This window comes from Mustela nigripes, chromosome 1 (assembly GCF_022355385.1).
Source record: "Mustela nigripes isolate SB6536 chromosome 1, MUSNIG.SB6536, whole genome shotgun sequence".
NCBI classification, from domain to species: domain Eukaryota; kingdom Metazoa; phylum Chordata; class Mammalia; order Carnivora; family Mustelidae; genus Mustela; species Mustela nigripes.
Genome location: NC_081557.1, coordinates 118,269,898 through 118,282,056, shown reverse-complemented (window position 1 = coordinate 118,282,056; position 12,159 = coordinate 118,269,898). Strand labels below are relative to the sequence as shown.

General features: G+C 35.8%; 1 protein-coding gene and 1 long non-coding RNA gene across 2 annotated transcripts in view; both read right to left on the bottom strand.

Annotated features, from left to right (window-relative positions):
* XKR6 (XK related 6) overlaps window positions 1–12,159 on the bottom strand; it is a 304,939-nt gene that overhangs the window by 207,443 nt on the left and 85,337 nt on the right. The window lies entirely within an intron of this gene.
* On the bottom strand, window positions 2,166–9,555 carry LOC131999499 (uncharacterized). Its single transcript, XR_009399066.1, has 3 exons — window positions 9,478–9,555; window positions 7,194–7,306; window positions 2,166–5,220 (listed from the first exon to the last, which is right to left on the bottom strand). It is a non-coding gene; the product is annotated as an uncharacterized LOC131999499 (long non-coding RNA).

Here is a 12,159-nt window from a genome sequence, read left to right as displayed (position 1 = left end):
ATAAACGTTTAAAAGGACAGTTTTTTAAACTGAGAAAAAAAAAAAATACCTGTGAAGTCCCTAGCCTGTCCTTGTTTTTCTTTTTTCTAATTTGCCTCTGCTTGGCACCCAGCTTCTACTGGTCATTCAGGAACTGTGGGGATAGACTTCTAGTAGCAAGCTTCCTTGACCTTGGATTCAGGTGCACAAAGCACAGCTCACACACACCCCCACCCCATCACTACTGATGCCAGATGGGAGTCTCTCTCTTCTCTTCAAATGACACAGCCCACCCCTATCCCATTGCCCCCAGACTCACTACCACTGTTATCTTTAATAGCAAAAGGTTGCAAACCACTAATTCAGACCCTTATTTACAGATCCTTTTGTTCATTTCTTCTCCTTTAACTTGACCGTATTTAATAAAATTTAATTACTAAAAGCTCCTTCAGGGTACAAAGCTACTTTATTTGGACAAAGTTTGCTACATACACAGAAAAACTCAATATGCATTTCCAGCCAGCCCAATCCCAAGCACGTGGTAATTACAGCCAAAGCTTCAGAAACTTACTGAGAGACACAGATCCCGTTCACAGTAGTTTTACATGTGGAAAACAAGTATTCTAAGAATACTTGCACATTACATGAAAAGTAAAAATATTATATACTTAAAAATTTTACTCAAAAAATACTTTCAAACTATTAGGTTTTAAATACTGAGACCACTTAAGTTTAATATTTATTAGAGCAAGAATCAGAAAATTATTACACACAGTATATACCCTTTTACAGAAAACATATTTGCACATTTCTGAAAGCTACTTGTAAAAATTTTACTTGTAAAAGTTTTTTTGAGTAATATCACATTTTGTACATCATGGTAATCTGATAATGCTTTTAAGGGGTACTTATTATTATTATTATTTTTTAAAGTAAGACAAACCAGAATAGTCAATGTGGGTTCATGGTTAACCTGAAATTTGGCCTATTTTTTGACAAATCTTGTTTTCAACATCCAATGGATATGAGAACTTTCTCTGCACATTATCTGCTTTGACTAGAGTCCAGTGGAGGGCACAAGGATCTCTTTACCCCATTATTATGACCCCAGGAACCAGCAAGCTTACATAGAGGTCAGTTGTGGTTCTCCCTGTGCCTAAGGCACCATGAAGTCTACTCCTGGCCTCAAGAGAATCAGGTGGTGCAGAGAAAGAGGGGACTGCCCTACCCAGCAGAGGGCCCAGCACAGGGCAGAGATACAAAGGAGACTACCATTAACATTGCAGCTAAAAGACTGTATTTTAAATACAGTGCTGTGAATCTATATAGGCAGATCCCCAAGTCTAGATCTGTTTTATTTATACACCAGGACATGCAGGAAGGGAGGTGGAAATGAAAGGACACATGTGGACTCTTACAGTAAGGCAACTGCCAACCTCCCATCATAGCCAGAATGAAACAGGACAATGGGAAGAAAGAAGACTGAAATGGTATGGTTGACCTAACCAAGGGGCTAAAACTGGGCCATATTTAGAGGAGCTGAAAAGGAAATGTAACACAATTACCTGGAAGGGATAAGTGAGACAGATCTAACGGGATGTTGGAATCCTGGATACTCCATGTTTTCCTCACATTTAAGCCAACAGTGCCAAAAAAGATGGACAGAAAACAATTATCAGGGCACAGATAGCTAAGGCTCCTTTCTCAGGGGATATGAAGGGCACATGGGAGACAGATGTTGTAAAAGCCCCAAACACTGTATGACACGAGGAAATTTATAAACACCTTCAAGTCCAAAATACATGATGTTTAACTTTGAGTCAAGTTCAGTGACCCAGCTTCCCTCCAACAGTGTGAGTAGTCAAGAGCAGACTGTTCTGACAGAAATGTTCTTAGAGGCCAGGGTGTGTTTTCTTATATTAAAGATACATTTTATGAGGTGGTTTTCTCTCTATATAGGTCCAGTTTTTACACAGTCAAATTGTTTCATGTACAAAAGCAACACAGTCTAAGATGTTTCCAGAGTGTGCTGGGTTGTCAATCTGATGATGCTCTTCCATCTCTTTACTCAGTCCCCAAATTAGTTTCTTCGGATTTCTTGATTTTTCAAGGTTGATCTTCTCAGCGAAGCTGTATTTTGCAGGAAGAGTCCCAATGAACAACATAACAAGCAGGGGATCTGAGATTCCAAAATGAAGATTAGAGCCACTCAAATAGAATTTTCTGTTAAAACACATTTCTAATAAGATAAATTAAATATATCCATTCTGTGTCAAAATATGAATGGAAGACAGTTTTGTCTAATCTTATAAATGGCTTAATAAGGTTCAGAAACAATCATACATTCAGGAACTTGAAAGAAGTTAAGAATGAATTATCTGGGAATCTCAACGCTTTTCCTGAAAACGTGTTATAAATTTCAGAGTCACAAAAGTAACAGAATCCCAAGTTCCCAGTTATTATGTTAATTTGAAGTGCACATTTTACACCATTAACGTGACATCCTAATACATGAGGAGAAAGTCACACTTGGGTAGAAAAACTTTAAAATAATTAGAGATCTTAAAAGAAATATGCTCATTTTAAAGACAAAACATTAATATTCAACTTCCTATAGAATAAATGCCCCATACCAGCAGGAAGCAGGTACCAGCTCGGAGGCTGTGCCACACCTTTGTGCCTCAGGCTCTATATTTACCACTGTACTTGTGGGGCAGCTCTTTGCGGACCATGTTCACTCCATTATATTACAAAGCTCTGGACTTGTGACTTCAGTTCAATGTGTAAGGCAGTGAGTGTCCTTCAAGATTTGAAGCTCCCTTCAAAGGCAACAGAGAACCCCTGACTGAAAGTGACAATAAACTGAGAGCAAGGTCAGAAGAAAAAGGAAGATGATCTTTTAGATCAGGGCTTCCTGACCTCTTCCTGACCTGACAATCAAGGGCAGTCTCTCTACCCTCAGAAATTGCAGTCTTGTTGGAGAAAGCATCCATAGTTACCTTTGGATTTTCAAAAGGGGGTTGAAAAGTACCAAAATACAAAGAACCACTAGGTTCTAGGGTCACCTTCTCTGTGGTTCCCTACGTACTTTCTGTACCCAAACTTAGGAAGATCTGTGTTCCTCCCCAGGGGTAAACAGAGTTAGATTTCCAAACTTTCACAATGATGTGCCAGACTGTGGAGCACAGTGACCCAAGAAGGTATACATTTCTCCACTAAAATTCTGTTACAGTACAACTAAGGACAACAGGTTTTACCTAGAAGTTTCTAGAAAGCAACCATCAAATACTGATTATATTCATGCCATTAATTCTCTATTATGCTCCGTATTCTACATTACTTTCTAAAGTTATACAATAGGACAAAAGATCCATTTTTTATTATATTTTCTCTAAGACTGAAGATACTTATCTTGAATTATGTTCATCTTTGAGCTGCATACCCATTTATAACCCACTAAAATAAAAATCAAACTCATTGTTAGGAAGTACATTAATATTTCCCCAGATCACCTGTCACTAGACTTAAAATACTACCACTTGCTAGTATGAACTGCTCAACTGAATATCAGAATGCCTGCTGTCCCAGGATTTCATATACTGCCTCCTCTTCTCCAGGAACTTCACTTCCTTCCCTTAATTCACTTAGGTCAGCTGTGTGAGAGTTTATTCCCCACTCCCACCACCGTTTTTTTTTCTTGGGCTCTTACATTTTTCCCTTTCTTGGGTCTCTTTCCTTTGTACTCCAAGTGTTCAGAATCTAAAAAGGTTTTTAAAATATTCATTCCAGTAGAGACCAAGTTTTTCCCTGCCTGTCTAATTCCTTCTGGGTATATCAAATGCCGAGGCCTAGTCAATACTGTGGCTAGAATTGGCTAAGAGGAAACACCTCTATTGACAAAAGTATCACAGAAGGAGAGTATTTTAAAAGCTAGTTGTAATGGGAAAGTAGCAAATAGGCAACACACATTTAAATTAAAATGTAACTCGATTTTTAAAAATCTAATGTTTTCATTGTGCCATCTATTATATATATATCAGTCAAATCCTCTTAAAGCAAAGCAAAGGGGTGGAGGGTGCTACAGTGTATCTTATTTAGCTTCTAGAAGCCTTCTAATAGAAACAGTATGAAAACTCTGATCATACAAAAACTTCCACATTTTTGGATAATCTACCAATGATAAAACTTGCTACCACTCAGTCTCTATAGTTTCGTGAATTCTCTTCAGCCTTTCCCTATGATCCTTTTTCAAGCTGTTCTAAACACATTCTTAAAAAGCAAGCCTTCCCCGGTTTTGGTCAAAGGGATAGGGAGGCTGTTGTATTTGACTATGAAAATAACTGCTCCATGATGTTCTTCAAATCTCTTCATCTGAGCAGGCAACAACAGACTCACCTAAGGACTATCTGACTCTCCTATCAAATAACAAGTTCTCCAGCTATCCTCTGGGCAAGCATACGCTAGTTCACATTCTGGGTCTACATGAAAGTGAGCCTATGGTTTTAAAATAGTGTGTTCAGGTACTTGGAATAGAGCTAACTTTCAAATTTTTAAGGGGAAATATTCCTTCTTGGAGATGCAAGTTTTGTTTTTTCTCCTTTCCATTTATACTGTCTATCTCTTAGCCGTCTTACTTTCCACTAATTTAGGCACCCAACAACAGCAAGAGAGGGAGGAGGGGAAACAGAAAAGCCTTTCTCCTCTCCATTAGCACTTCTGTCCTACATAATAATATCCAATTTGGAAATCAGCAGCATCTGGTCACAAGTGTATTTGGGTATAACAGACTATTCCGAGGTCATTTCCAGGCTGAAATTCTGTAATTACTACCTCTAGGATTGTCACTTGATCGCTTCCTGATCAATAATTACCTCTGATCTAAGTAAGCTACATGGCAAGGTAGATAGAAAGGAAAAGGAGCTGACCAAATCAGCATGGGAGGATTACATAAACTGGGAAAACATGGGGTCCATAAAAACCCCCAAATATTCAAAATGTAACTGTCTCCAGGGAATGACACTAATACTGAAAGATGAGAATCTGAGGCATGAATGTCAACTTAGAAACACAAAATTAGAATACCTATTCTTTTTTATATTCTTTTTTATTAAATCTACTGATTCACCTAGTAAGTCATTATATACATAAAACAATAATTTCCAGAGTTCCTAAATATTTCCAACATATTCAACTTAGGGATCCAAGATTCTGAACATGCCATCACCAAAAAAAATTGCAAACCTAAAAAACAAAAAGGAAAAAAAATTAAACAATGTCAAAAGGAAAAAACTTTTTTAGAAAAGGTCAATATTTACTTTTATAACTTTCAAAACAACATTTTTAAGCTAATGTTTCTTTCTCATCTTACAGTTATAAGCTCTTAAGTCTAACATTAAAGTTTTGCTTAGAAACAAGGAAGTTTACTTATTAAAAAATATTAAACTATACTCATACATATCACCTATTTAATATTTACTGGCTCTAAATATCTTCACATTTACAATTTCAGGCTTTGAAGTGGCATTAGTTCTAGATTTTCTTTCTAAAAGCTATCATTATGGTGACAGACATTCAGATGCATAAATAAAATTAATGACTTCACTCTTATATAACACATGCCTTCAGAAACCACATTTTTAGCCAATTAATAGTGGTTAAAGTCTTTGTACTTCTATCCCATTAACTTTCAGCACATGAAATAGAAAAGATGACCTTCAAAGTTCTTCTAACCTCAAAAAGGGTCAATTTAGATAGGCTTTATTTGGAAAAAAAAAATTATTTGGTAAACATAAGAAAGGAAAATTTCAAAAAATAAAAATCAGTACCTGTTTCTCATTAAATCATTAATACACAAAAGTGAACTATATGAACAATTCTTCTACCATAGGCTTAAAAATGATGCTTTATAGATTAGCCTATTTAATTTTTCCATAGAAAAGCAAGAGTTCAAAGTTCACATATCAGAAGAATAAAACAACACATGAGCAGATATGGGAAACAAAGAAATGATCTGTTGTGTACTATTTCACCTAGAACATAGCCAGACTGACTTATTTAAGTATAAACTGAGATCACAGATATAAAATCATTACACTCCAGTCAATCTAGTGCCTGGATTTACATGGCATATGAATAAGTCTATCATCACAGAAAGCCATGTATACAAACAAAATACATTTTAAAAATGTAAGTCACTCTTGACATTGGAGAAAATACTATTTGTAGAGAAATAAGGGAATGCAGAACTAGAGCAACAACTGAGCGCCCCTGGAGGAAAACAGGAAAATAAGTGTGACTTAAAAAATATTCTGTAGAATCTGCCCTCCGTCTCATCCTCTGGTTGGGATGACAATTTCATTTTCTTGGCATGCCATCAATTAAACAAATGTGTAATTTAGGCTAAATATAAGTAAACTGTGATACTATTTTTGCTATGAACACTGTTACATGTAGTATAAGAAAGATCAAATAACCACTTACTCTGAAAAGATGGCTCAGTATAAAACCTGAACTTGAGCAAAGAACCTATTGGACTTCTATTCCCAGGGGGAATTAAGCCTAGTAACTGCCTTTCTAAGCCCTGTTATATCATTATTTTAACAGGACATGGTCCACTGGAATAAACTTAATAAACGGAAGCACGCTCCCAAAGAAAGTTTTACTGTAATAAAGACAAACAGTGCTCTTCTCCTCAATTGTAAAACAGATTTTGAACTAAGTTACCTGCGATAATTAAAGCAGAGTTAACGACACTACTAACATTCTTCATAGAACTTTACATCTTAAAAAGAAAAACAAAAAAGCATCCATAAGACATAAAAATTTTTTATGACAGCAAAAGCACAGAACCCTTACTTTCTAGTCTGAAAAGCTTGGTATTCAGTCCCTTTTAAGAGCAAACCCTATTCGTTTTCAAAGGAAGTCAATTATTTCAATCTGCAAATTCCTAATGGCTTAGGTGTTTCCACATAAATATTCTGTCACTAGTTAAACATCTCACTAAGAAGTTTAAACAACTCTAAAAGGCTTAATTAGTATGTCGATTTACACAACTCTTTACATTTGAACCAGTTTAGTTAGACTATATCAGCATGTTTTTAAATACTTTTTGTTCACAACTTCAGATTTTTTTTTCTTAAAGAGGAAGGAATGGGATAAGAGAACAGACATGGAAAAACATGAAGGCCTCTCTTTCTCTTAGGTTTTGCCATTACCATTCTGTTTGAAGTGGTTTCAGGACGAGGCGATCGCACACCTTCTAGTCAGAAATCAGATGGCCTCAAAACAACCTCATCTCAGTCTTAGGCCTCATGTCTTTCGCTTAGAGCTAAAAATAAAAATACATGTGAATGAACAAATGATCATGGAATGAAATCTCTAACATGACACTAAAATATATAAAATATCAGAAGCCATTTTTATCACAGAAAAATGAAAGGTACACATTTCCATCCAGAGCATCACAATCCTAATTAGAATGATTCTTAGCCCACCAGCTGCCGGGAGTAATAGTGACAATGATAATTTAATACCAAGGTGGTTCTACAGAGCCACACTAGGATTTTATCCATCTCCTGAGGTTCTGAAATGTCCTTTTTTTTATGATGTTAAATATAAAGATATCATTAATGAAGCTAATGACACTAGACAGCAACTTAGCTCTCTTTACGCAAATAAACGAAGACAAGCAAAGGAAGTGTCGCCCTGAACCAGAACAATGGGCTAGCCCTAGAAATATATGTTTCTGGAAACTCTGAATTCTAACAGCCATGCTGGTAGTACATGAAAAGTAACTTGTTTCTACAATCAAAATGAGGCATTCACTCATTCCACAAGTACTGAATGTTTCTAAGCGCTGGAAGCCAAATGCTGAAGAGAAGAACAGGGTTCTGGACCTCAACAAGTGGTAGACTCGTTTTCTATTTGTCTCAAGTCTGGGCTATCATGTTAAGAAGACAGAAAATAAGGATTGCTATGTTTCCATGAGAGGGAGGAGGGCAGTATATATTATATGACAAGAGAATAAGACTGCAGGATTTAAACAAAATCCACTGAGAAGCCTAAATCTTACGCTGCAAATGATGTCCAGCCATTATTTGGTCTCTGTAGTGTGAAGCTTATATTTCCAAAATCCTCATTAATCCTGAAAATTAATTCTCCTCCATTTGGAGAGCACTGGTAGTTTCAATCCCAAATATAAATGTCTCACACTATTTCGCAAGGTTAAATCAGCCAAGCACCTTCAAAAATCACTTAATGTAAGAGTCCTTCATTCAACAGAAGCTGTAATTTAAAATTCAGAAATTCTGCTTGCTGCCCAAGTTACACTCAAGAATCGGCCCTAACTATAGTGTAATAAAGACAAATAGCCTATGAGCTTTTTTTTTTACACCATTCATATACTTCCATTATATAATATTACTAAATTATCACTAGAGTCTATACCAACAACATTACTGTTTAACGCTTTGCCTTTCTCTGCTGGTTCTATGTATACCAATGAAAGGCTTTAATTTTGTGGGAACATAGTACATTACCAAAAAACATCAAAATGAATCAATTTAAGCTCGATTTCACCTTAAATTGACAGTAGTAAACACATTTCCTGAGATCGCTTATCTTCTGTAATTTTTCATGTGAAGTCCAATTACGTTTAATATCTAGACAAATGTAACAGAATTAAATGGTCTGACTCTGAAGTTTATAGGTTTTAGAGCCATTCTTTAAAGTAATAACTTGTAATTTACACTTAAATATTTAGAATAAAGAAAAGAATTGTTTTGAGTTTTACCTAGGTTTAAGGTTATGGTTTGCATCAAGTGAAAATACTTTTAAATCAATAAGCTTTTGGAATTTCATTTCCCACTGAGGCTCATAAAAATGATTCTAATAGTTTTATATTCTAGTATATTCAAATTTTAATCAAGGAAAACTGGACGCTGTTCTTACTTATAAGCAGTCACTCCTCCTTCCTTTACTGTACATGTCATAGGTCCCTGCTTTCAGTTTCAATAAATTTCAGAGAAAACACAACTAATTGATAGATATACTTTTTCTACACGGTGCCTCGAACATTGACTTATCTGTAAATCCCAAATGTGTCCCACAGCAACACAAAGAACCTATCCTTTGGTCTACAACTCCTCTCAACTCATGTTTGCTCCCATTCTTTGGCAAAAATGGAAAGTAACAAGAGATTTCATCTGCCTCTCCAAAACTTGGATCTTTCCTTTAGTAACTTTTATCTCCTTTCCTTTTTGCTTCAATCATAGTCTGTTTTGTTTTACAAGTTTCAGTCCTATCACTTCCCTGAACCAATGGACCCAGGTGGGAGAAATGCAACAACAAACACCGTGCCACTCTCCTTTTCACAACCTTCACTACTCCCACTCTGATCAAGGACTTTAATGATAAAGTAATGACATTTAATACTCAGAAGACATGTGTTATGGCTTACTAAGAAAAGTACCCTTATACTCAGTCTTAATTTATACTAACCATAAAACTCCACTTGTCACATCAGGAATGTCATAGTGGTCTCTCCTTTAATAAGATCAACGAATTCCAGTAAGTTAGTTACAACTGTCAACAAATCACAGAACCGAATTTCTATAAAAATGTCTATTATTTTAAGAATATCCAATGTGAAATACATTCTGATTCAAATAATTTCCTTAGTTTAGACTTTTTGTTTTTTAACAAAAAGGGTTACATGATATACGAGGAGTGAACCTGCAACCTGATTATTATGGTCTCTTCTTAGAAGTTTACTTTTTGATTCTAGTACTTTACACATTCTAAGATCTCCCTTCTGACACATACACATCTCATCTTCTAATCTAAGCAAAAACCGTATGCATGCTTTTTTTCCTCTGATCATAGCTGTTTCTTCCTTGTAGTGTTTAGCTGTAGGAGCAGCATTAATTTACATGGAAATTCTATAATAAATATTACATGCACAATTTTTCCAATATAATTCCATACTGTTTTACCTAAATGGTACTGTAAACACAAAATATTTATCAGTCAGAAAACCTCAAATCTCAAATTTGAGGAATCTATGGGAAGAAGAGAGTGCTCAAAAAGTGGTGTTTAGACTACAGCTAGCCATTTGGAAAACTTAAGGCTGGCTCTCTACGTTCATTCGTTAAGCCAAAACAAATTCCAGATATACCACATTTAAAGTTTAAATATGAAACTATAAAATTACTTAAAGAAAATATGAATAAAATTTTTAAATTAATTTTTAAGTATAGGAAGGCCTTCAATCATGACATAAAACCTAGTAGCCAAAAAACAAACAACCCAAACAAAACAAAACTACAATTGTTTTTTAGAAAAGCAAAAACCAAATCAAACAAAAAAACAAGTATAAGCAAAAAATAAACATAAGCTGGGGAAAATATCTGCAGTAAAAATTTAATATGCACAGAATTTTTATAAACTGCTAAGAAAAAGATAGCCACTGGAAAACGGGTGATGATTACAGACAATTCACTGGGAAGTAAAAATAACTTGAAAATATATAAAAGTATCTTTAAACTCGTTCAAAATGTACGAAATGCAAATCAAAATGAGATGCTAACAATGGGTAATGATTAAATTCAAGAGTGTGGGAAATAGGGCACTCAAATATACCACTGGGAGAGGTATAAACTGGTATTAAAGTTTTGAAGAATGACAGTATCTACTAAATTTAAAAACCCACATGCTTTGACCCAGAAATTTGACTTCTAGGGCTAGATCCTTCAGATTGCTTTTCACAGGTGAATAAAAGTATCTGTATAGATAGATTATTCATTTACAAAAAAATGAAAGAAAAAAATCTGGAAAACAATCGCAATGTCTGTCCAGTGTCCTCAAGTCCAAAAGGAAGCTGGCTCAAGAAGATATTATATCTCATGCAACTATAGAAAGGTGTCCTAGATATACTATTAAATGCATAAATGACATGTTTGAATAGACATATGTCATTCTTTCCAAAACAGTATTTTTTTTTTCAAAAATAGGCTTTTTTTTTTTTTTTTAAAAGGAATGCCAAGACAGGTGAGAAAGAAAGGAAGAAATGAGGGGCGTGGAAGGAAGAAATGAGGGGTGCCTGGGAAGCTCAGTTGGTTAAACAGCCAACCGGCCCACTCTTTATTTCAGCTCAGGTCATGATCTCAGGGTCCTGGGATGGAGCCCGGTGTCGGGCTCCACATTCCCCAGAGAGTCTGCTTAAGGATTCTCTCTCTCCTTCCCTCTCTGCCCCCCCAACCAGCATACACATACACACTCTCTTTCTCTCTCTCCCTCCCTCAAATAAATCTTTAAAAAAAGAAAGAAAGAAGAAAGGAAGAAATGAAATCTGTGAAAAGCTACCCAAGCAACTGTTAAAACATGAGAACCGGGGAGGAAGGACTTTTTACTTCCCACTTTATAACTTCTATAGTATGTAATTTTTGTAACACAAGTAATTATTCTACAACTAAAATGTTTTTCAAGGATGCTTTGCTATTTCAGCATTTTAAACTCTATGCATTGATTTCTCAAAATGGAAAGAGGTTTACATTCTAGAGTCAGATCTCACCAGCCACCTGGTGAGTGTGAGGACTCGTTTGGGGCCAAGACCACAGAGACATTCACTCAGCTTTCACCCCTGAAATTAACTGTCAATACACTTGGGGGACTGTGCTTCTCAAACTTGGCCACCACTTGCTTCTTCTAACCATTCTTTAATCTACACACCACACTGTGGCCTACACAGGACACTTTCACTCCTAATCCTATACATGAGGGGCAGGTTACAAGTTCTGAATTTACCTTCATGGACTTAATGGGCTATCCAATAGCCCCCCACTGTGTGCTGCAAGTTAGACATCGATTATTTACCCTACCTTCTGTCCTACAGAGAGTGCCAATCTAGTAACACTGTGCTGTTACTTACTTCTGCAGTGATCTCAGATTCCAAATCCAAATCCTTCACAATGACAAGCTTGTTGTTTTATGTGACATCTACTTTACAGACAGAATACATGAAACTGGTCAAGATTCCAGTAAAATGTCACTAAAGAAAAGAGTTTCTCAGGTGGAGAGCAAAGCAAAATGTGCTAAAAATACAGTATTTGTCCATTTAAAAAATGGTCTTAACCCTGCAATTACTCTCCCATTTACCCCAAATCAGCACTAACCAGAGATAGT